This window comes from Monodon monoceros, unplaced genomic scaffold (assembly GCF_005190385.1).
Source record: "Monodon monoceros isolate NGI ecotype Baffin Bay Population unplaced genomic scaffold, NGI_Narwhal_1 Super_Scaffold_13, whole genome shotgun sequence".
In the NCBI taxonomy this organism is placed as follows: Eukaryota; Metazoa; Chordata; class Mammalia; order Artiodactyla; family Monodontidae; genus Monodon; species Monodon monoceros.
The window spans coordinates 22,817,095-22,843,063 of NW_021703769.1; the positions used below are offsets into that span (position 1 = coordinate 22,817,095).

The 25,969-nt window shown below is 52.9% G+C and overlaps 1 protein-coding gene across 9 annotated transcripts in view; it reads right to left on the minus strand.

Moving 5' to 3' along the window:
- LOC114894041 (band 4.1-like protein 1) overlaps positions 1-23,730 on the minus strand; it is a 127,762-nt gene extending 104,032 nt beyond the window's left edge. For all 9 annotated transcript variants that reach the window (XM_029220213.1, XM_029220212.1, XM_029220210.1 and 6 more), the window contains exons 1-2: positions 23,602-23,730; positions 6,510-6,560 (exon numbers count right to left, since the gene is read on the minus strand). The gene's annotated coding sequence lies outside the window, so the exon portion shown is untranslated. The remainder of the gene's footprint in view (positions 1-6,509; positions 6,561-23,601) is intronic.
- Between the last annotated feature and the right edge of the window lie 2,239 nt (positions 23,731-25,969).

A 25,969-nucleotide genomic window follows, 5' to 3' on the forward strand; every position in this document is an offset into this window, starting at 1 on the left:
AAAGCCCAGGAAGCCAGTCTCAGCGCCTTTGTTTCTTGCTGCCCCCAATCCAGGGAGGTCTGGAAGTAGAGAGCGTGCCCCACTTTATTCACAGAGCTGTGCAACCGTCACCACTGATTCCTGCCTGAACCCCATTTATACGTAGCAAGTGCTGAGCTTCAAGCCCCAACACTCCTAGGAACACAGGGCTCCTCCCTGGTTTGGCCCAGATGCCAAAAGGCCAGGGTGCCCCTGGAAGAATTTCTCTGGGGCAGAAGTGGAGCAAAATGTAAACACTCAGTGGACACTGTGTTCCACTTAGTGAAACAAAGTTGTGGATTTTCTGGGAAAGGGGCCCACTATATCAGGCCAGCCCAAGCCCAAGCCTTTTCCCAGCCTTGCCTCTGTAGCTGCCCTGAATGCAACGATTGTGCTGCCCCTGGCCTCAGTTTCCCCATCTGCTCCCTGGGCAGCAGGCTGAAACATGTGCCTCCAACATTCCACAGAGGGATCCTCCCCAACAAATGTCCAATCTCATCCACCTGATCAGAAGATAAAGGCCATCCTCTTATGTCAGCCGAGATTGGCAAGAGCAGTAGGCTCGGGCTGGGTTAGGGGATGATCAAATTCAGAACTGGTGATGAAGCTTTATTCTGCAGGCCTTAGGAAGCTTGGGAAAGTTTGAACTGGGGACATGACCCCCACAGACTGGGCCAGAAAGGGGGCTGTCCTTACAGCCATTAGCAACAGGAAGAAAGGTCAGGATTCCAGACACTGGTTTCTATCTTCTAGCTCTGCTCTGCCACTCATTAGCTGTGTGACCTTGGAGAAGTCACTTACCTTCTCTGAGCCTCAGTTAACCCATCCGCAAAATGGGGATAATTCTATCCTCCCTGCCTTACCTCTCAGGATTATGGGGGAAATCTGATGAGATGATGAATAGAAAAGCCCTTATAGGAAAAATATAAGGGACTTTGATTCTAGTCCAGGTGATAAGAGCCATGGCGATGAAGAACACCCCACCCACCGCAAGAAAAAATTCCCCTGCCCTTTTCTACCTCTTTTCCCCCTACAGCAATGCTGGAATCCCTCCAAGAAGGGTCGGAGAAATCCAGGGATCCCAGAGACAAGAGGGGTCACAGAAGGAATACTGGACATCTGCGTCTTGTCTGTATGACATTTGTGAAGCCTGGCCCCCTGTCCCTGAGACAGCCCCTCTAGCTCTCAGGCAGGCAGCAAGCCAGGGGAAATGGTCAGTATCCACGTCAGGGAGAGGCTGGGGAACAGACAGGGGAGCCAGAGTCAGCATTTCCGAGCCACCACTGTGAGAGGAGTTTCTGGGCAAGAGCAGGGAGGAGGCTGTTGTGGGTGGGAGGTGTTCCCCTGTTGAGTATCCCCCACCTCCATCCCTCCTGCAAGAGACAATGATGTTACCTTTCATGTGACAACTGTACCTGTGTCACTTTCCTCCTCTGTAAAATGGGGGTGATAAAGCCTCTGACACACCGTGAGTCCAGTTCAGTAAACATGCCTGTCATTCTCCCATCCTATGAAACCCGGAGGCTCCCAGTGCTGACAGCTTCTTCCCCCAATTTTCCACCTGAGTTATTTAAAGAAAAAATCTGAAGGCACTTTCAGGACAGAGCCCAGGCCCTGAGGGCATTGTCCATCTCCTGACAAGGTAGATGAGATCTGTTGTGTGTTGAAGGGGCGGGGGGAAGGAAAGGGGGCCTCTCCGTGGGTCAGAGGTACATGTTTCAGCCTGCTGGCTGGGGAGGGGATGGGGAATACTACTGTTCACCAAGGCTCTTAGAAACAATCCTGGTTCCTTGAGCCTGTGTTGCCTGGAGGAAAGGCTGACCCCTGGGCAATGGACCACAGGGGAGCACTCTTCCCATCACTCGCCACCAGGAATGACGGACTGACACCTGTTGGTGCCCAGATGCCCTTGTCCACCATCTATGTGGGATAAAAGGTGAAGGATCTGGACACCTGTGTGCAGCTGGAGATGATCAAACTTCTTCACATCTCTGAAGAGAATAGTATGGAAGGAGGGCTCTTTCTGGGAAGCCTGAAAGATGGGCTAGTCACCCTCCCCAACCCCAGCTCTTTAGTTCTGGCCAAACTGAACCACTGCTGCTTCTCCCTTCCACGCCTTTTCCCAGGCAGCTCCTGGAGAGCCCTCCCTGAACCAAACGTCCCAATCCAGCTCCGTCCAAGGCCTAGATCAAATGTCCCCTCCTCCCGGAAGCACATTTTGACTGCTGTGCCCCACGCTGCCCCCCCGTTTCTCTGAGCATCAGTTTCCTGTCCCTCTCCAGTGGCAATGTGCACTGTTGGCTGTGTCACAGCCAACACCTGCACACATTTATTTATTCCCCTCTGGGGGGCACAGGTGATTGCAGTGGTTCCTGGCACAGGCTCAGAGCTAGGCAAACCTGAACTCAAAGGCCAGCTTTGCCATTTATTAGCCACCTGACCATGGGAGAGTCACTTCTCTCTGAGCCTCAGTTTCCTCTGGAAAATGGGGGCAATAATAGTACCTACTCCACAGAGCTGTTGTTGCAATTAAATGAGACAATGAACATTAAGTGCTCAGCACAGAGCCTGGCACAGCTTGGGAGCTCAGTAATGTGACTTATTTGTTACGGTGACCCTTCAGGCAAGTTCACAGATGAGTTTTCTTTCTTTCTTTCTCCCTTCCTTCCTTCCTTCCTTCCTTCCTTCCTTCCTTCCTTCCTTCCTCCCTCCATCCCTCCCTCCCTCTCTCTCTTTCTTTTTTATTTTTAATAATCTGCACTTTTTTAAAAAAAGAAATATTTATTTATTTATTTGGTTGCACCAGGTCTTAGTTGCAGCAGATGGGCTCCTTAGCTGTGGCTCACGGGGTCCCTAGTTGCAGCCCACGGGCTCCTTAGTTGTGGCATGCAAACTCTTAGTTGCAGCACGCATGTGGGATCTAGTTCCCTGACCAGGGGTCGAACCCAGGCCCCCTGCACTGGGAGCATGGAGTCTTATCCACTGTGCCACCAGGGAAGTCCCACAGATGAGTTTTCTTTACATCTCCTGAAAAGCCTACCACAGAGCTACACAACGGATGAATGGATATCTATGGAGGTGGATCTGTGTGCAACATAAGGAAGACTTTCTCTACTCCCAGAGCAGAATAACCTGGGCCTGGGCTGTCTCTGCAGGTCATGAGCTCCGTGTCACAGAGCAGCATGCAAGTAGATGTAGGATCCACTTGAACTGCTGACAGGAGGCAGTAGACATAGTGATCAGAGCGTGAGCTCTGAAGACAGACTCCTTGGACTTGAACCGCAGCTTCTCCGCTTACTCAATGTGTGACCTTCACTAGCTATGCCTCGGTTTTCCCATCTATAAAATGGGGAGAGTAATGGCACCTACCCAAAGGATTGTCATGAGGATTAAATGAAATAATACATAAAAAACAATAGACCATGCTCAGCATAGAGACAGTAATTCAATAAACATCACCTATTGTTATCATTGTTGATATTTGTATTACTATTACTGAAGAGAGGAGTTATGGTGCTTTGCAGGCCTATAAGCTACTCATTCTCCTATAACCCAAGATTCCGCTAACATGTTCGTATGTTCTCATGGCTCTGTCCACTCCCCCTTCTTCTGGTGTTAGCTCTGCTCCTCCATTTGCTACACAGGTAGACAATTGACCCAGGCCGGGCCACTATAGGGAACGTCCCTATCCCCAGCAACAATGATTGAACCAATCAGAGTCCTTCCCTTGGGTTGATACATAGATCCTAGAAGAAAAATAGTTCCCTCTTTCTGTTTGGGTTGCTAAGCTGGGGCAGTGGACAGCCAGTTCCTCATAAGGGCAGAGAGGAGAGAAAGGCCATAATGGGAGAGAGATGGAGAGTCTATCTGATTCTTCATCCTTCAGTTCTATGAACTGCCCCAGGATCCATTGAAGTCCACTTTGAAGTTCAAAGCCACTTTGAATAGAGTTTTTGTCATTTGTTTCTGAAAAATCCAGGCCCAATTATACAGGCTCTGACCAAGACTTAGTCTGTGCTGGCCATGGGCAGGGCAGGGCAGAGGCAGCATTATGACTTGCTCCTGTGTGTTCCAGCACAATCCCTGTCATCTGGGCTGCAAAGGACAGTCCGCAAAGCATGTTCTAAAGAATCATCCTGACCCAATGGCCTTCACACACTGCTTCCCAGAGCCCCGGGAATCTGCAGAGGCACCTCCAAAAACACCCACAGAACAAAGGGCAGTAAGGAGGGCAACAAGATTCTGTGTAAACCGCTGCCAGTTCAACCACAGCAGTTCTGTCACAAATGCGTACGTGTCAGGATTCTGCTGCCCCCAGAGATCTGAAATACCTTATTCTAATGGATACTCAGAAGAGTATTAAGAAGTAGCCACGGGCTTCCCTGGTGGCGCGGTGGTTGAGAGTCCGCCTGCCAATGCAGTGGACACGGGTTCGTGCCCCGGTCCGGGAAGATCCCACATGCCGTGGAGCGGCTGGGCCCGTGAGCCATGGCCGCTGAGCCTGCATGTCCGGAGCCTGTGCTCCGCAACGGGAAAGGCCACAGCAGTGAGAGGCCCGCGTACCGCAAAAAAAAAAAAAAAGAAGTAACCAAGACTGCTGTGTCTACCCCCATTCTCCAAAAAGGAAAACTGAGGCCCAGAAAGGGGAAATGATGAGGCCGAGGCCACAGGGCACATCAGTGTCAGAGCACGCACTTGAATGCGGGGCTCTGGACTCGCAGGCCAAATGAACCCCACTGCACCAGGCTGCCTGTGAAAATCTATCATCTCTCACATTTCCTGTCTCCTCCGGTAAACTGATGGTAGTTAATATCTAGAGTCTCACCTTTCTCAGCTCTGACTCCTACAGAGCTGCCTGCCTCTGAGCCTGGCTCCTTGGAGGGCTCCAGAAGCTCAAGGAACTTGTGGAATAAATGTATGAACCAACCGCGACCTTCCCCCTACCATGTACACATACACTTAGTTCCCCTTCTCCCCACCCATTTGCCCAAACATCAGGGAAAGCCTGGCAGGCCCCCTCCTGGGAACTCCTAATCCACCTCCTCTGTCCTGGCTGTTCCGTGACTGTGGACAGAGGATTCCTTGTTCGCAGTGCTTCCTGCCCAGAGATCTCTGTGGGGCCCATGCGCTGGCAGGAAAGAGTCAAATCTCTCCTTTAAACTGGCGTTAAAGCACCTCTGTCCCTACCACCCCCAGGAGCAACATGCTCCCAGCTCTGTTTGGCATCTATTCTACCTGCCCTGGCCTGGCTCAGCCCCACCTCAACGCCCATAGCCTCTGCTCCCTACACATACACACACACATACGCACACACACAGGAGAGTTCCCCTAGGTACAGAGGTGCCTCACATCTAATCAAAAGTAAAAACCAGGGCTTCCCTGGTGGCGCAGTGGTTGAGAGTCCGCCTGCCGATGCAGGGGACACGGGTTCATGCCCTGGTCCAGGAAGATCCCACATGCCGCGGAGCGGCTGGTCCCGTGAGCCATGGCCGCTGAGCCTGCGCGTCCGGAGCCTGTGCTCCACAATGAGAGAGGCCACAACAGTGAGAGGCCCGCATAACGCAAAAAAAAAAAAAAAAAAAAGTAAAAACCAGACGATTCTAGAATGACAACATCACAGCCCTGGCAGTTGTGCTTTACTAGTAACCCCACAATGACATTTGCATAATACTTCACAATTTCCCAATCAGTATAACTTCATTGCTCCGGTTCCCTCTCCACACCCTCACCCTGCCAGTGTCATGGAACCCGGGAGGTGGAAAGGGGCTTTGACATGTCCCAGGCCAGCAGTTTGCAAAGTGTCTTGCACAGAGCCCAGGACGGGTTTCCATCATTGTCTGAGGGCTGCTGGTGCTGAGGACTTAGCCAATTAGAGTCCCCCGGCCCACCCCAACTTCGACCACGGCTGCAATCCCACCCCTTTATTGTTTTGTACACTGAGATTCTCTGGGGTTCATTTGAAAAGGGGATTTCACTGCTGGAAAGTCAACTCATTTACTCTGAGCCCACCTCCCCGCCCTGACAATGTATATATGACCCTGAGGCCAACAGAGAGGGACGTGGCTGCCCCAGGTCACGCAGGAGTCAGTGGCAGAACAGAATGAAAACACCCTCTTCTGAATCTAGTCTACAACCTCACAGTGGTTAAGCAAAAGAAAACAAGGTCTGCAAGTCAGCAGATCCGGCTTCCGGGTCCAAGGCCACCCGTCCCCAGCCATGGTGGATGGATCAGCAATTTGGGCAAAGCATGCTGCCTAGCACAGAGGTGCTGAATGAATACCCACTGCAGTCCCTCCTCAAAACAAGCCAAAACCAGAGATGACCCTCAGCACTGCCCTGCTTTTTCAAACCCACCAGGAATCTGTGGCCTAGACAAACCCTCTCGCCTCCCCAGCAGTAAAATATGTTAAAACAGCCTGAGGGCTGAAAGACCAAATTTGTCCAACCCGAGCGAAAGAGCCAGGATGAGGCGGAGCCTCTGTAACACTCACCCCTGCTGCGACCACACCGGCTCCCTGGGGGTAAGGACGGCAGTCAGTCACCTGGAAGGAGGAAACAGTGTTAGCACCTCCGAACTGAGTTCGTGGACCCAGCGTGGAGCTGGAAACTGAGAGGCTGGCATTTGACTCTCTGAGGAACCTTTGGGAAGTTGCTGAACCTGTTACACAGAAAGGCCTGTGTGACGATGCAGAGCAAAAGGGAAAGTAACAAATATGAAACTGGAGCGGCCAGGAGGGGCCAGGCCATGAAGGGCCTTGGAGGCCGAGGTAAAGAATTCAGTCCTGAGTCTAAGAGCAATGAGAAGCCATTGACCTGCAGGGTCGAGAATGGACTGGAAACAGGCAGGAGTAGCTTGAGGCATGTGAATTAGGAGGCTGTTGTGGCTGTCTGGGGACATGTGACAAGGGCCCAGGCTGGCGGGGGACAGCAGAGCTCGGATGAGGTGGATGGATTCCAGAGCTCTTTGAGCGGTGGTATCTCCAGACTTCGGCGGTGGACCAGATCTGGGGGGATAAGGGAGAGAGAGGTCTGCCAACCCCTCAGGTGCCTGTTTCATGTCAGTCCCCTGGTCTCCAGCACTCAGGACGAGCCACACCCATTGTTCTCTCAACCTGGCCTATCCTTAACTCAGTTTCCCCATCTGTCAAATAAACATGGTTGGGGACTTCCCTGGTGGCACAGTGGTTAAGAATCCACCTGCCAGTGCAGAGGACATGGGTTCAATCCCTGGTCCGGGAAGATCCCACATGCCGCAGAGCAGCTAAGCCCGTGCACCCCAGCTACTGAGCCTGCGCTCTAGAGCCCATGAACCACAACTACTGAGCCCGCCTCCACGACTACTGAAGCCCGCATGCTCTAGGGACCATGTGCCGCAACTACTGAGCTCACATGCTGCAACTACTGAAGCCCACGCACCTAGAGCCCATGCTCCTCAACAAGAGAAGCCACCGCAATGAGAAGCCCGCACACCGCAACGAAGAGTAGCCCCTGCTCGCCACAACTAGAGAAAGCCGGCCCGTAGCAACAAATGCCCAATGCAGCCAAAAAATAAATTTTTAAAAAATTTAAAAATAAAATAAACATGGTTGGACTCAGGGGTCCCTAAGGTCTTTTTAGCATTAATGTTCTGTTCTGGTCTAATTCACTCAGAGTATTTAAGCCCCTTTTCAATCATCTTTAAGCCCCAACTGCAGGCCTGGCCTAGTACACAGTGGGCAGGATCGTTGGAGGGAGCATTCTCGGGGCCCCTGGAGTCACACACTTAGAACAGTTATCTCCAGGTGGGATGAAGTATTTCCGCTTCACGTAGAACACAAGAACTGAGCAAATAGGAAGACCACCTGGGCTGAGCTTGGAACAGCAGAAGCAGAAGCTGTGTGCCCGAGCAACTTGTTCCTGCCCCCACTCCAGAGGCCGGCAGGGGCCTCAGGACATTGTCACTGCAGCTGTAATATCCATCACCCAGCGGCTTACGACCTGGTTCCCCATCCACTGTTTCCCAGAGCCCAGGCTCACCCTGGGGGCCAGGTACCGAGGGACCTGGGAGGCAGTGCAGGACAGTGGTTTAAGCTGGGGCTCTGCAGCCATGCAGACCGGTTTGAGTTCTGCCCCCACCTCTTTCTAGCAAAGTGGCCTGGGGCAAGTCACCTCACTTCTCTGAGCCTCGGTTTCCTCATTTGGAAAGGAGTCATAGTGTCTGTTTCCAGGGCTAACGGGAGGATTAAATGAGACGCTACATGTGGAGAACTCAGCACAGTTCCTTATCACAACAATCCAGGAGGAGCCGCCATTTACAGATGTGGACACTGGGACCCAGGGAGTTGAAATGACTCACTGAAGATCATTAGAGAATCAGCACAGGGGTGAGACCCAGAGCTCAGGGTCTTAACTGCCAGGTTATATGCTAACCATCTGGGTTCCTCTTTTTTTTTTATTTATTTATTTTATTTATTTTATTTTTGGCTGTGTTGGGTCTTTGTTGCTGCGTGCGGGCTTTTCTCCAGTTGCAGCGAGCGGGGGCTACTCTTCGTTGCGGTGCGGGGGCTTCTCATTGCGGTGGCTTATCTTGTTGCGGAGCACGGGCTCTAGGCACACGGGCTTCCGTAGTTGTGGCGTGCAGGCTCAGTAGTTGTGTCTCGCGGGCTCTAGAGCGCAGGCTCAGTAGTTGTAGTGCACAGGCTTAGTTGCTCCGCAGCATGTGGGATCTTCCCGGTCCAGGGCTCAAACCTGTGTCCCCTGCATTGGCAGGCGGATTCTTAACCACTGCACCACCCGGGAAGCCCCCGGGTTCCTCTTTTTTAGATGAAGATGTTGAGACAAAAAAATTACAAGTGACTTGACCAGAGCCACAGAGGAAATTCATGGTAGAAGGGGGATTTGAACCTAGGCCTTCTTGATGAAAAATCCCCTGGTCTCCCCCACGGCTATCCAGAAGGTAGATGTGTGTGGAGAAGCTTCAGATTTCAGGGCCCTTTAAACCTGGAACAGGGACAAATGCAAATCTGGGCGGATGGAGTGAGGGTGGTGGTGAAGCTACCTTGAGAGGAAACCAGAAGGAGCGGGTGAAACAAAAGCCTCTTTCTCAGCGCTCACTGGGGACTGGGCAGGAGAGGAGGGGCTGACAAGCAGGGCCATCCGTCCCGCCAGGGCCGAGCTGAGGGCTGGATCTAAACAAACAGAAACAGTTCCAGCTTGGCCACCAACTTGCTGGCTGATCCTAGGGAGGTCACACACACACATACACACACTCAGGTCTCTGTTTCTTTAACTCAAGAATGAGACAGTTTTACTGAATGGTGTCGAGATCCCTTGCAGTTATAGAAGACTATTCATAACCATTTCTCATAAGCGCCAGACTCCTGGTCAGGCCCTGCTCTCACAAGCCCCAGAGGGGGACTCTTAACGCTGGCTCCAATATTCCTACAATAGGCATGGGAAGTCCTGCATTCAGGTTCTGGCTATATAGCCAGGTCACTTCCCCTCAAGAGGCCTCACCTTCCTCAACTATAAAATGGGCACACATCTTTGCCTGATCACCTATAGAACCAGAAGATCCAAGGAGATACCCCTAAAGGCAAGCAATCCCCATCCCAGCTCCCACCCTCAATCTCTTTTAACTTCTCCTTTCCCTCTGACCCATGTCCCATTTGGACAAATGGAATAACTGAATCCAAGCTGATAGATGCAACAGCAGTAGCAACAACTCCCACAACCAGGAGTAGTAGTAGCCACTGCCACAGCTAAGACTCTGCCGTGCAAATGTGCAGGCACTGTGCTCAGCGTGCACTTGGATTATATCTCAGGTGATCCCCTCCATCAACGAGATAAATCCCACCCTTAGTCTAGATTTACAGATGATAGACTAAGGTTCAGCAAAGTGAAGTGACTTGCCTAAGGTCACCCACAGAGCAAGTGCATAGCATAGCCACCCAGACAGGGGCTCTTCATCTGACACCAGAAGCCCTGATCTTATCCTTGAGGCTATGGAGTTATTCTGCATAACATTCTACCATGGAGTGTGGCCCAGGTATGGGGGGTGGTGAGTGGGGGAACATCTCGACTTCACCTTCACCCCCAAACCTCCCCAAATAACTAGGCTCTATTTTCTTGTATGATTATTCAAATGTGTCCAACTCAACTTAGGGTAGAACAGCGCTGTGCAAACGAAACATAATACAAGCCAAATGTGTAATTTAAAATTTTCCAGTAGCCACATTTAAAAGAGTACAAAGGAATGGGTGAAATTAATTTTAATAGTATATTTATTTAACATGTAATCAATATCAAAAGTATTATTGAGGGAATTCCCTGGCAGTCCAGTGGTTAGGACTCTGCGCTTCCACTGCTGGGGGCCCAGGTTCAGTCCCTGGTTGGGGAACTAAGATCCCGCAAGCCTTGAGACCCACCCCCACCAAAAAAGAAAAAATCCATAAGTATTACTGAAATATTTTACAATCTTTTTTTCATACTAAGCCTTCTAAATCCAGTGTCCACCTTACACTTACAGCACATCTCAATTCTCACACTACATTTCCATCAGATATTTACAGTCTCTTAGCCTTTACAATTGAAAAAGTGTCTGCACAAATCTAAGTTCACAAACATACACAGAAGTTTTCCAATAACTGGAATATTCTTTTTAATTTTTAAATTAACTAAAATTAAATGAGATTACAAATTCAGTTCCTCGGTGACACCAGCCACATTCCAAGTGCTCAGTAGTCTCACGTGGCTGGTGGCTACTGTATGGGGCCGCTCTAACAGTCAAGTCCTAGAGGGTGGGACTGGTGGCCTCCTTGGCCCTAAGCCAGAGCTAGGCCTCCCAAAATAAAGTTGAGTGTCAATAGAATGGTGTCTACTCATTCCAACCCCCTACGGAGCCTGATATTAATATCTACCTCTGGTGCCTTTATACTTACAGCGCTGGTGACAAAGGGACAGAGTACCCATTGCTCAGATGGCACTATGGCTCCGAGAGATGGGCCACCACTCCAAGGTCCCCCAGGTTTGACACAGCCTGTCTGACTTGGAAGCCTAAGCTCTGTCCCTAAATCTTGGCAGGGGCCCGGTCTGGAGCTCAGGCTTCTAGCCTTTGCCACTAAATTCCCTCCTGTCCCAGTCTAAATGGCAAAGAATGGCCCCTAACAGGATACCCAGTGAAGAGGCGGAAAGGGAAGGAAGTGGCATGGGCTGCACTGGGTGACGGTCCTGCACACAGGGCTTAGGCCGCTAGGGTACAATTCCCAACCCTCCCCACCCCTACCCAGCAGGAGGCAAAGCCAGCAAGGTTCACTGGCTGCCTGCCCTCTGGGTTGGGTCTCCAAGGCTCGGCGCCATGCCCTCCCCCACATCTCGCCCAAGAACACTCACCCAGAGGCCCCTGGACTAGGGCCAGAGCCTGTACTCACCTCCCAGGGTCACCTCAGCTGGAGTCAAGGGAAAGGATCCAAGGGGCAGTCCACCCCCCACCCCCCGGGGAGGAGGGGAGGAGCAGGCCCTGGCGGCAGATTCCAGAGTAGGGACAGGGTGGCAGGTATAGGCCAGAAAAACCTGGGCAGCTCCACCCCTCTCCTGGGGGGCACAGCTAGCAGTCAGCCCTCTCCCTGCAGCCTAACCAGGTGAAACTCTCGCCAGTTATTAGGTTTAACAATTAACTCTGATTGGTTTCCATTTCAGCAGGAGGCAGTTCCAGCAAAAAGTACCATCTGGGGCTTCCCTGGTGGCTCAGTGGTTGAGAGTCCGCCTGCCGATGCAGGGGACACGGGTTCGTGCCCCGGTCCGGGAAGACCCCACATGCCGCGGAGTGGCCGGGCCCGTGAGCCATGGCCGCTGAGCCTGCGCGTCTGGAGCCTGTGCTCCGCAACGGGAGAGGCCACAACAGTGAGAGGCCCGCGTACAGCAAAAAAATAAAAATTTAAAAAAAAAGTCCCATCTGGGGTAGGTGGACTTGGAAGGGGGTAGAGGGGAAGGGCTTGGTGTGAAGGGAGAAAGGGGTGTTTAGTGAAGCAACCCACTTCCTCCTTCTGGTCCCAACCTACCACTGTGGGGCAGCTAAGGGGTAACAGCATAAGTTCTATAAGGTCACAGACAGCTCCTGGCACATAGTAGGTGCTCAATAAATATTTCTAATTAACAAATAAGGGGGTGGAGTGATGGAGGAGAAATGAAGGAAGGCAAAAGTTCACTTGTCCTGGGTCCTTGCTGAGACCAAGCTGGGCTGAGAACAAGGAGGGCAGCCACCCAGGACACGCCAGGAAATGGCTTTAAAGTCCCCCAGCCCTGGCGCTGCTCTTCCTAGCTGTGACCTTTGCAGCCCTCATTCTTCCCCATAAACAAGGGGTGACAGATAACACTACGGTATCACCTACAGGGCTGTACAAGGCCAGGCCCAAGAGGCTGGGATGCTCTGTGCCGCTGTAATACAGTCTTATCTCTCGCTGCTAGGCAACAGCCTCCTCTTCTCAGGCCACCCCCTGAACTCCCCCACATCCCAATATTCCCCTGGATCCCACCTATGTGGCCCTTTTTCCTTTCCGGGAAGGAAAGCCCAGGATGATGACGGCTCCAGCCCACTCACATCCTACTCACCTGGGATCACACACACACACCCTGGCAACCGACGGCTCCTAATTTGGCATTTGTTTGTCATTTACACCCCTCCTTGGGCCCCCTCCTTGGGCCCCCTCCTCACCCTCTTCCCCCAACCCCTAACCCAGGCCTACAAACAACAAAAGCCCACACCAGGCTGGAGCGAAACTCACTGTGGCCCGTTCACTCTGCGTCCTTGGGCGGGGCCTCCCGCTTCTGGACCTCTGCTTCCCATCTGTGTAATGTGGTGGTGAGGGGGCGTGGATTAAGAGATCGCTTCTCCTGATATTTAGAGATTCTGACATTTCTGGGATCAGTTTGCGTTTTAACTTCAGACAGACCAGAGTTCAGATCCTGGCCAGGGAAACAGGCAGCCTTGATATTACGAGAAAGACTGAGAACAGGCCTGCAGACGCCCGGAGCTGCAGCTCACCCCTGAGCATTCTCAGCTCAAGCCTGGGCAGAGGGACAAAGGCCCTGCAGGCTCACTGGGCTCTCCTACCTCCACCATAAAGCCCCAACTTTTTATTTCTGCCCCACCTTTCCAGTCTTCTCTCTGTCGCTCTCAGTAGCAGCATCACGAGCTACCATTCCCCCAATTTCTTCTTGGTGAAACAAAGCTTGAAGCTCCCCCTCCATCTGGGGTGCTGACCCTAAGGCCCTTCTAAGTGGAGATTCTAGAGCTGCCTCGGCTTCCACTCTGCCCTTTCCTGCATCCTGCCCGCATCGCTCCAAGAATGCGCCCCACTTTCCCATGCCCGGCCTGGCGCTCGCCTCCTTTATCTCCACAGGGAATACCTGTCTCCCTGCTCCCCACGGCCCCCTCCCGCTTCTTGCCCATCCAGCTCAAACCTCCAGCACAGCGTCTACACTGATCACTCACTCCTCAAGTCACTCAGCCATGTCTCTCCCAGACACTGCTCCCCGGAGGAGAGGCTTACCAGCCCTATGTGACCTTAAGACCCTGCAGACCAAGGAACTCCTGCAATTATTTTTCTCTGTCCCTCACCCTTGCCCCCCAGCACCGTGAGAACACAGTAGGTGCCTGCTAAAACAACGATAATAACCATTACCTGAAAAATAATGAATTATAATTGCTTATTGACCATTTATTCTTTACAATGCTCAGATCTCAGCATTTTACACCTATCATTTCAGTTCATCCTCCCAAGCCCCCCGTAGACTTGTCATTCCTACCCCTTTGTCTTCAACTGAGGAAACTGAGGCTCAGAGAGGTGAAATGATTTGCCCAAGGTCACATAGCCAGGAGATGGCAGTCATAAGACTGGAATTTAAGTTCTTATCCACCGCCCTACTTGGCCTCCCTCCAATCCACACATAAAGGAGGGGATATGTGAGAAGCTGTGACCTGCCAGTGATGGGGCTATGGGGGTCCCATAGAAACCAGCCCAGCCCAGGGCCAGAGGCAGATTCCATAAATAAAACTCCACAACCTTCTATTGCGTACCTACTCTGTCCAAAGCCCTATGCTAGGTGCTGGGAGCACAGAATATTACATGAGACATCTGGAACTCACAATCTAGCAAGAGAGACAAGCCACGTCCCAGGATAAAGCCAAGAGCAAGCAGAACTTGTCCGCAGAGGAGACCAGGTAAGGTGCTAAGGGAATGCAGAGGACGGAAAGACAAATCTCCCTGTGGGGTTGGGGACGGGAGGGCTCACAAGGCTTTGGGGGACAGAGGTTGGCATCTGAGCTGAGCCTTGACAAGGCAGGCAGGATTTCAACAGTAACTGGGGAAGGACGGGGTGTGGCATTCCTGGCAGAGATGAACCCAGGAAGTTGGGGCAAAGACACAGGTAAGCACTGGGCGTGTCCTAGGAGCCACAGCAAATGCATTCTCCAAGCCCCTCCCCTTGGCACTGGTCCCAGGTTTCCGGCCCTGAAGAGAGGCCACCACGAGTGTCCCCAGACTCCCAGGCAGCTGATTCATTCTGGTAAGCGGGCGTGGAAAGGGAGAGAGTGCTGAGTGCCTGGGCGCATGGTCTGCCAGAAGGGGCTCAAGGGGCGAGAATCCAGGCTCTGTACAGACTCTCTCAAGATGGGAGATGCTGAAGGGAGGAAGTGGCCCCACCAGAAGCGGGTGACGCTGGGGAGGAAACAAGGAAAGGGGCAAAGACTGTGAATTGGGCAGCAGACCTGGCTTCCAGAACTACAGATCAAAGCTGTGTGGGACCTTGGGCTTATCCTGTCCAACCCTCATTTTTACAGCTGGGAAAACTGAGGCCCAGATAGGGGAAGAGACCGGTTCACAGTCCCTTCGCAGCAGAACCAGCCATGTGCTGAGAGGTAGGAGAAATCTGCCTTCAATGCTTCACTCTGCCATGACCTCCCAGCGACCTTTCTCCAGTCATTAGGCTCCCACTCAACAAAACAGCCCTGAAGTCGGCAGTTCTGAACTTTTCTGGGTCGTGACTCAGAGACTCACGTGGTACCTGTGGATCCTTTCCCAAGGACAGGGAACACTCTGAGAATTGTGCATGCTGTTTCGGAAGTTCACAAACATCTGAGACCAGCGTTCCCCGAGGGCAGTCTGAGAACCCTCTGTGTCCCAGTCACCTCGACTGGAACCTATTAAAACAGGCTGATTCCAGGGCCCCCACCACGTGGTGCTCAGCCGCTCTCCTTTTAGCTGGTTCACAGATTGAACATAGAGAGGGCTCCGTGGCTAGAAGTTTTAAAGCCACTGCTCATTAATCAAGGTCCCTTCTGGTTAAGCCACCTGCTCAAGCTGGCCCTGGTCATGGTCATGGTCGTGGTGGGGGTGAGTGGAGGCCCAGCAAGCTGACTGCAGCTGGCTAGGTTCTGAATTGACATTCTGAGATCAGCAGCCCTGCCTAGGAGAGAGTCCGGACTCCTGGGCTGCACTTGGGGTGGGAGGAGGGTTCCTATCAACCCCAGCCTAAAGGCTCTTTTCCTCTCTCCAGACTCTCACTCCGGCCCTCAGCCAGGTCCGGCTCCCTTCCTTTTCCTTTCTAACACAACTCTGCTCCTGAATCTCCGTTTCCTGGCTGCAGCGTCTGCCTCCCTCCCCTCCATCACCGAGCCTGACAGAGGACCTCCAAGCCCCCAAGCACCCTTCTGAGGAGATAAAACTCTCATGCTTTGCAGGTGATAAGCTCATTTAATTGGGAGACTCAAGACAATCAATGAAGAACTAAGGTGGCCAGTGACAAAACAACATCTAAAGAAAAAGCCAAGTGCCTTCAGTCCTGCCCTGTTACCTGCTCTTGATGCAGCATCTCTCCAACAGGTAGGCAGCTGCCTAGAACCAGAGGGGCTCAGAGCCTTGTCCCTCCTGGTAGGAAGGCCAGTCCCTGATGCGGTGACAGCATAGGTTTAGGAAGCAGGAGACCCCACTCTCTGAGCCAAGAATCTGTTCTCCAAATTTGAGCAAGTGTGCATCCCTCTGTGGACCCCTAAACGTTCTCACAGGCTCCATCTGGGGCAGTATAGGAAAGACTCCAGACCACCTGTGGGCTTTGGCTAGCTCTGGCTTTAAATCCAACTGTGCCACTTGCTGGCTGAGGACTGGGTAGGCCTTGGGCAAGTTATTTAGCCTCCTTTAATAAAGTGGGGACCGTAATCTCTGCCTCACTGGGTAGTTGCAAGGATTAAAAGACGTAAGGCGCATAAAGCACTGAGCGCGGGGCCTGGCACGTGGTGAGCCAATAAATGTAAGCACTTGTTTATCAGTCACCAGAGCGAGCCTCTGACGAGGAAGACTCTAGGCTTTCTAATTCTTAGGTGGCCTCAAGCAACCCCCAAACCACCCACCGGAACTGGGTCTGGAGGCTTTATCTTTAGACCTTTAACCCAGAGAGATGATGGGGAGAGAGAGGAGGGGAAGGCAGGGGAAGGGAGAGAAAGAAGACTGAGAAGAGGAGGGAGGAAGGGAAAGGAAAATGAAGGGTGGGAGCGGCCTGGCTTCCCCAGCTTGGGGGAAAGGAAGATGACTTCAGGGAAGCTGCCAAGACAGGATAAGCCTTCTCTCCTTCCCAGAGCCTCCCTAGGCCCGCCAAGGCAAGGCTTAAAGGGACACAGTCTGCTGAGGAGCACCGCCCTGGCTGTCAGTAAGGACACTGAAGCCTTGGGTTACCTCCAGGCTCTGGCTCCCCACGCGGCTGCTGCCCGCCCATGGCGGCCTCCTCCCCTGGAGCAGGCAGAGACGGCCAGAGCCGGGTTGAGAACAAAACCACTTGCCCATTCAGCCTGCAGAGGCACTACTCGCTCACTTAGGACTCAGGGACCCCCTTGTGGATTCTGATACTGACTCAGCAGGACTCTCCCCACTGGGTCCCCACCTCCGGGTCCCATGAGGAGCCCTCTCAAAGCCTCTACCTGCCCCAAGGTCCTGCTTCGGAGGCTGAAGTTGCAACTAGGGAAAAAGCACCATTCAGACTCTAAACAGGAACCACAAACGAGGTGTTCCAATTGCCACTGACCAGCTGTGTGACCTGCGGGGTGTCACTTCCCTCAGAGCATGTTTCCTTCCTCTGGCTAATGAGGGCAACGGAGGACGAGGAGTTTCTCTAAGGTTCTCCCAACTCCGACAGCAGCTATCCTGCTGGTAGGATACCTTGGAGCACAAAGGGGCAAAGAGGACTTGCCTCAGAAGGGGAGTGTGCCGAGCTGGGCTCTGCTGAGAGTGCCGTGGATGTGGCAATGGCCAAGGGTTATTATGAAGATGACGATTATAATTTAAAGACACAGCCACAGACTCTAAAGCAGTTTACAAAGAGCTTTCTCATCATCCCCTGGGATTCACAATCTGGTGACTTAAGGAGAGCTGGACGATGATTATTCATATTTGGCAGATAAGGAAAGTGAAGCAAGATTTAAGTGGCTTGTGACTTCCCTGGTGGCGCAGTGGTTAAGAATCTGCCTGCCAATGCAGGGGACACGGGTTCGAGCCCTGGTCCGGGAAGATCCCACATGCCGCGGAGCAACCAAGCCCGTGCACCACAACTACTGAGCCTGCGCTCTAGAGCCCGTGAGCCACAACTACTGAGCCCATGTGCTGCAACTACGGAAGCCCGCACGCCTAGAGCCCATGCTCCGCAACAAGAGAAGCCACCACAATGAGAAGCCTGCGCACCGCAACGAAGAGTAGCCCCCACTCGCCACAACTAGAGAAAGCCCGCACATAGCAACGAAGACCCAACACAGCCAAAAATAAATAAACTAATTTAAAAAAAAAAAAGATTTAAGTGGCTTGTCCAGGCTATTAAGTGTAGAGAAGGGGGAGCCAAAGCAGAAGCAGTAATTACAGGGTGCCTGCTGTGCGTCACCTCACTAGGCTCACTCATATCTGTTATCTTGGCCAAGCGTCACCACCACAACCCGGCACTGCAGGTGCTACTGTCCCCGTTTCAGAGAAGAGGACACTGAGGCTGAGAAAAAGCCTCATAGCTGCTCCATTGCAAAGCCTGGATTGGGACCTGGGCTTGTGGGACTCGAAGACCTGCACTCTTTTCCATCTTCCTGTATGTACTGAGTTGAATAGTGTCCCCCCAAATTCATGTCTACACAGACGCTCAGAATGTGACCTTATTTGGAAATAGAGTCTTTGCGGAAGCAATGAGTTAAAATAAAATGAGGTCATGCTGGTTATGGGTGGGTCCTAAACCCAAGATGACTGGTGTCCTTAGAAGAGGAGATGACACAGAGACACACCAGAGAAAGGGAAGAAAGCCATGTGACAACAGAGGCAGATGCAGCTGCAAACCAAGGAGCTCCAAGGATTACTGGCCGCCACCAGAAGCTAGGAGAGGGGCACAGAACAGATGCCTCTGCCACCCCACCTCAGAGCTTTCAGAGGGAACCAACATTGCCAACACCCTGCTTTCTGACTTCTAGCTCCACACTGCGAGAGAATAAATTTCTGCTTTTTAAAGACACCCAGATTGTGGTATTTCAATAAGCAGCCCTAGGAAATTAATACACAGTGAGTCCATTGAGCAGCAGACCTGAGACTCTTAAATTCCATTTTTCAGACTCCCACTCATTAGGCAGCCTTGGAGGTTAATGGAGTCCTGGGGCCCATGGAGGAGTCCTTCTCATCTCTCCTTCACTTCCCTGGTTCAGGCTGGCCTGAAGTCCATCAACTGGGCTTCTTCCATGTCCCAGGTGTCTAGCCATCCCACTGGGCCCTTCCATCATGCACATAAGCACCCTTTGAGCCCCGACTCCAGATGGACCATCCTCCCCCTCCACCCAGGCCAGCCTCTACCACCACCTGGAGAGCTGTGGTTTTGAAATGCAAATTCGATCCTTCCTGGCTAGCTTAAACTTCTTCCCTAACTCTTCACAACCTGTAGGACCCAGGCTCTTCAGCCTGTGCCAGATCTGGCCTCAAATTCCTCTTTATCTCCAGCCACTCACCCCACCTGTCCCCACCCCTCACCGCCTTCTGCTCCAACCACATGGAACTATTTGTATTTCCCCTAACAAGTCATGGTGCCTTTGCACATGCTGCTCCAACTACCTGGAAAATAAAATCCAGCCCAAACACCACCTTTTCCTCCACGAACAGCCATACCTTGCCACCTTGTACATTGTTCATCTTTACAGGTCTGCCCTGCACACTCAGCCTGGGAACACCGTTGTATTCATTTCTGTCACTGTAGGCCTAGGGCCCAGTATAAAGGCATTCAAGAATGTTGAACTGCGGAGTAGCCATAACAGTACCAATTGCTACCATTTACCAAATATTTACTATGTGCTCAGCACTGTGCTGAGCATTCCACGTATGTTACCTCATTTCACTCTCAAAACAACCCTTTGAAACGGATGCTATTACTGATCCTGTTTTACAGGTGAGAAAATGAAGACATGAAGTCACTTGCCCAAGTCCACGCAACTAGTAGGTAGTGAAGACAGTGCTCCATACTCTAGTGCCAGTGCTAGTAACCAATGTTAGGTACACCATCCATCCTAATACCCTCATTTTACAGAAGAGGAAACAAGCAAGAAAGGAAGAGTGACTTGCCCACAGTCAGGTAACAAGACGTGGACCTAGATCTTTAGATTCCTTATTCAATGTTCTTCCTCTTCTCATTCTTGCAGGATCTTAATCCAGGAGGACACAGAAAACAAGGTAGGCTGTATCTCCTAGAGAGCTTTTTCCCGTCTCCCCTAGAGCAGAGCCCAGCATAGGCCTGGCCACACAATAGGGGCTCAAATCTATAGCCAGGAGACTTAGCAGTTAAAAAAAAACAGATAAATCTACTTCAACAACGTCTGAAGCCTGGGGACTTCCCTCGTGGTCCAGTGGTTAAAAATCCACCTTCCAATTCAGGAGACGCAGGTTCAATCCCTGGTTGGGGAACTAAGATCCCACGTGCCGCAGGGCAACTAAGCCCGTGCACCACAACTACTGAGCACACGCCACAACTAGAGAGCCTGTGTGCTGCAACTACAGAGCCCATGCGCTCTGGAGCCCACACGCCACACTAGAGAGAAGCCCACGTGCTGCAACTAAGATCTGACACAGCCAAAAAAGAAAAGTATGAAGCCTGCTTAGATTTTACAATGTCAGGGCTTGAGAGGACAAAGGGTATCATTTAATACCATCTCCCATATTATAAAGTCATCCATTCAACAAATTTATTGAACACTAGTCATAAGCCAGACACGGTGTGGGGGCACTAGGAAGACTGATAAGCAAGTTTGTGCCCAGATGGCATTTGCAATCCAGTGAGGAGAGACAAACAACTAACAAGTTCATGTATAATTACGAACTCTCATAAGTGTTATGAAATACAGGGAGCTATAAGAAGGTATAACAGGAAAAACTGAGTTATCTTAAAGGAGTTGTTGGTGAAGGCTCCCCTGAGAAAGTGATTCTTCAGCTGAAATCTGAAGAGTGGGAGTTAACCAACATAAGAAGCAGGGGGGGCTTCCCTGGTGGCGCAGTAGTTGAGAGTCCGCCTGCCGATGCAGGGGACACGGGTTCGTGCCCCGGTCCGGGAAGATCCCACGTGCTGCGGAGCGGCTGGGCCCGTGAGCCATGGCCGCTGAGCCTGCGCATCCGGAGCCTGTGCTCCGCAACTGGAGAGGCCACAACTGTGAGAGGCCTGCGTACCGCAAAAAAAAAAAAAAAAAAAAAAAAGAAGCAGGGGAAGGGTGTGGTAGACGGAGGGAACAGCATGTGCAAAATCCCAGAGGCAAAAGAGCTCCTGCTGCCTAGATGAACTAAAAGAAGGCCAGAGTGACTGGTTTCTAGAGATGTGGGTAGGCCTTGTAAATCAACGTAAGAAATGGAGAAACGAAGCAGAGCAGGGAAACCCCTTGCTCAGAACCTAGCCCAGAGCAGATGCTGTCAACAAGTCATTGAATTATTTTCTGAAGGGGTGATTTGTCCGAGGTCACAAGGAAGACCTGGGACTTGAAGCCAGAACCTCTACTTGCCAGGTTAGGGCTGTCAGCTACTTCAGGCATGTGTGTGGAAGGGGGCAGGAGATGCTTTCCAGGTGTTTCATCCTATAGGAGGTTCCAGCTCCCTGCCTGCACCTCTCTTGAGCTCTAATGTGCATCAGGATTTCCTGTGTTTGTTAAAACATAGACTGCTGGGCCCCACCCCCAGAGTTATTGATTCAGTAGATCTGGTGGGAGCCCCAAGGATTTGTATTTCTAACTAGATCCTAGGTAACCCTGCTGCTGCTGGTGGGGTGACCATACTTTGAGAACCATTGCTCTAGACTAGAATATACGAGGGCAAGGAGGAGTGGTGAGTGGGGCCCATGGCCAGGATCCTTGGGAGCTAAAAGGGTAGATTCCTAAATCTGGGTAACAATGAGACAAACTCTAGCACTCTGAGAAAGGGAAGGGGACTCAAAGTCTCAGAATCCAGCCTACTAGCTGCTCAGCTAGGGAAACTGAGGCTTAGGGGGTTTAGACCTTTACATAAGAGAAGCTCAATAAAAATGTGTTGAGTGAACAGGTAAAAACATGAAAGGTTTGACCAAAGTCCAAAGGAGACCCCTGCACCAAATTCCAGGGCTCCTGAGCTGCAGACCAGAGCCTTTCCTGCCCTGGGAAAGGGATTCAGGAAAGGGGACAGCAAGCTCAGCTTTCCCCCAGCTTCTGCTGCCTTCAGTAGGGAAACATTTTTAAAATTGCAAAAATCTGCTGTTGGCCCCCAATCCTATCACCCATCCACCCTCCTTCCTTTCACACTCCCAGCTCCCTCCCTTTACACTCCAAATCCTGTGCACTTTATCCTGGCAAGCTGAGTAGCAGAGCGGGAGGTGAAGTTCTAGGGAAGAAGAACTGGAAGTGGAGGGTGAATTCTTACACTTGGATAGCCTTCTTCCAGAACACTTCCTTCCTCTTGTAAGAGTCTCAGTTTCTATCCTCATATCCAGTCTAATCCCAGTCTACCTACATTTCGGTACCAGCATCTGAAACCCACAAAGCTGGGGGCTAAATTTCCAAACCACCTTTTCACCCAGTTTTTCTAAAATAGGGTGGCCCTGGACAGAATTTTTCTATCCTATTCCAGTTGGCAGCAAAATGCCACTTATCTTGCAAACCCACATGCACAGACTCACTAACATACAAACAGCTATGTGTACATAAAAACAAATATACTAAAACTCATTAAGAAACACATACACATAGACTTCAAGAGATTCATTATTCACTGTTCACTGATAAAATACATCTGCACCCCCAAATGCACAAGAAACACACACATGCACACATCTCCAAATGCATGCGCTGCACCGATACATGGAGGACGGAGTAAGACACACCCAGAGACCTCTCTCAAAGTAGACATCTGAGGGGGCGTTCCTTGGAGCGGGGGGGGGGGGGGCACTGGCCCTTTAAGAGAGTGGTTCTCCCTCCTCCCTTCAGGGCACCTAAGGTGCGGCTCTACCCCAGGGAGCTGGGAGGGGTGAGGATGGGAGTGCGGCTGAGCTGGCCAGGCCCGGTCTGGCTCTGGCAGACTGTCCCCGCACCACGACAGGAAATGGATCCCTGAACCGACTGGGTCACCAGCCTGGGGACCGCTGTCTCCACCATCACCAACACACACACACCCGGGCTCCAGGCAGGACACGCCCTCCGCTCCAGCGGGCCCCTCTGTCAGTCAGCCCGGCTCCCTCCGGCCCCCGGGGTGTGGCCGCCCACCTGCCGGCAAGGAGTCTAGGCCCAGCAGGGACGCCCCCGCCGCTGCCGCCGCCCTCTGCCCCGGCCAGGTGCCCGGTTCCCGGCGACGGCAGCGCTTCGGCCGCCGCCCCCACCCCTTCCTCCAGGCTGTGCGGAGACAAAGCCGCGCACACGCACACGGGGGCTACGCGGGGCTACGCGGGTGCACACCCGCCCTCACACGCGCACACACGGGGACTCACAGTGGCGCGCGCGCACTCACAAACACACACACACTCCGCCACAGGTTCCAGCCACAAGCGAAGCCACTGGCACACACCCTCATCCAAATGTACACACACTCGGCTACACATTCAGACACACCCTCTCATAAACACATTCACGCATAGACGCGCGCACACACACCGCCCAGCCCAGACGCGCGGAGACACACAGGGCACACACCCTCTCACACACACACAGATGCACACCCGCTGCACACACGCACGCGCGCGCACACCGATCATCCACTTGCACAGACCCACGGGCACACGCGCGCTCACATCCAGCACACACCCGGCGACTTGGACCCCGACACACATACCGCGCCAGCACTGAAACGCACAAACCGAGGCCCGGGCCTCCCGGCTCGGGCGCCCGCCCCCCGCCTCCCGGCTCGGGCGCCCGCTCCCCGCCTCCCGGCTCAGGCGCCCGCCCCCCGCCTCGGTGCTGTCCAGCCCCCCGGAACCTGCCCGCCGGCCTGTCAGTGCTCGAGGACGGGAAACCGAGCCTGGAGCCCTCGGTGATCACCCTCCCCACACACATCAGCCCAGACGCGGCGGGGTCCCCGGGGCCCGGAGGAGGCGGCGGGGGCGGCTAACCTGGCTGCGGCGGCGCGGCTTCCGGGCGCTGTCTGTCCTCGGTCGGTCTGTCCCGCGGCCGCTCGGCGGGCTCCGAGGCGCACTTGAGCTGCGCACAAATGCCCCGCTCGCTCGCTTGCTCGCTAGCTCCCTCCCTCCCGCGGCGCAGCCCCCTCCCTGCCCGCCCCCCTCACCCGGTCTCCCCCCTCCGCCCCGCCCCGGCCGGCTCCCCGCGAGGAAGCGGCGGCGATCCCCGCCGCCGCGGCTGCCACGGGCGAGCGAGCGAGCGAGCAACCGGAGGAGCGCCGCCCGAGCCGGGGCCGCGCGTAGGGAGGAGCCGCGCGGGCCCCTAGGGAGAGGAGGAGCGGAGGGGGCTGAGCCCTGCGAGCCCGCCTGGCGCTGGTGACCCGCCGCCCGCTTCCCAACGTGGGCCGGCGCCTACCTGTGTCGCCGCGGAGCTCGGAGGCTGGGGCGAGCGGCTGGGCGACGAAGAGGAGACCCCACCCTGGGCCCCCTCGCCCTTCCCGTCCCAGCCCGGTGGGCTCGGGCCCCGCCCCCCGCCTCCTCCTGGTCCCCGCCAGCGCCAACCTCGGTTTTCCCTGGCCCAGACGCCTCGGCTCTCGGCCCGGTGCCCCGGGCTAACCCCACGGCCCGGCGCCCAGCTCGCCGGCCTCCTCCACCTCCAGCCCTGACCTGGCCGACGCCCACCCGCCTCCCCGCCGCCCTCCCATTGTTCCCGCGGCCCGAGCTCGAGGAAGACCGCGCCGCGCGTTCCAACCCCACCTCAGGTGGCGATACCTCTGGACCCTTGCGGAGGGGATCCCCAAGGGCTGGGCCCTGGCTCTGGGCGCCGACGCCCACCCTCCACAATCGTAGGCAGGCCCAAAGTAAAGAGCTTTCCTAAATTAGAGTTAAAATCACCACTGCCCTTATAGGTGCTCCTTCAGGTCCTAGTAAAGACTGAGGCTGGGGGGGGAGGAACCACCCCAAGGTCAGCAAGCCTGAGATAGCAGCGAGGAGAAGGTGGGGAACAGATTAGGTATCCACATTACATAGAAGAAGAAACGGGGAATTCCTGCCCAGGGCTCCTGGGACAGGGACAGGCCCTCCAGAGCTGCAGGGAATAATGAGCCTGACCTCCTTTGTTAGATACTACATAAAACACAGAGACGTGGAAGAAGCACTTTCAGAGGTTTTACTGGATGAAAAGGCCTACTAAGTGCAGGAACTCTCACCTAGTTTGTCTCACTTAGCCCTGACCGTGGTCCTATACAGCAGCTGTGATCATCCCCATTTTATAGATGAAAGCTTGTCCTAGGTCTCTCCAGCAGGCAGCGCAGAACCAAGATGAAGCCCAACAACTATTCAAGTTCTTCACTGCGATCCCCCCTCCAGTATAGGATACTAAGTGCCAGGTGAGCAGCTAAAAACATAAGAAATCAAGGAGGGCAGGCCTAGTTTGGGCCTGGAAAGACTTCCACAAACTAAAAGAGGGCAGAAGTGAGGGCACTGAGACCCCAAAGCAGGACTGAGTATGGCTTGTCCAGGGGAAAATTATAATTAATCATGAGAACTAATCATAGCTAATGTGTTTGGAGCACTTACTGTATTCCAGGCACTGTTCTAAGAGCTTTACTTGCACTAACTCATTTAATCCTATAACAACACTGTGGGATGGAGGTTATTTTTTAGGAAACTGAAACACAAAGATATTACATAGTTTATAAACTGGCAGAGCCAGGATCCAAACCCAGGAAGCTGATTCCCAAGCCTGCACTTAACTACCACAGGCCAGAGAGAAGCAGGCCTGAATGCGAGGCAAAGGCATTTGAATTCTTAGGGCACCCACCGCAGCATGACTCTTTACTTGCCGTCTTCTGTCTCGCTATGTGTACCCGGTACCCAGTACACAGGGCCTGGAATATAGGCTCATCTGTTAAACTATTGCATGACTGAGGCTGGAGTGCAGAGGGCCGTGTGCAGGGCTTGGTTGCAGCTCTGTCTGCTGTGCTGGGCATTTTTATCAGTGGTTTTAGATGAAGCAGAATAAGGCATGAAACGCTAATCATATCTACAGCCATCAGGAAGTTGGGAGGGCCCTCAAACACTCCAGAAACCAAAATTAGTTTCCAAAAGGTCTCGGCAGCCTTGGAGCTGAGCTGGAACTAACAAGATGAGGTACCACAAGGGATAAATGTAAACTCCTGCCCTTCAGTCCAAACCACAGCAGTCCCACAAAACTTTCTGTGATGATGGAAATGTCCTAAATTGGCATTGTCTGATGTAGTAGCCACTAGCCACCTGTGGCTGTTGAGCCCCTAAAATGTAGCTCCTACAACTGAGAAACTAAAATTTTAATTTCAATTAATTTAAAATTTTTAATTTTAAC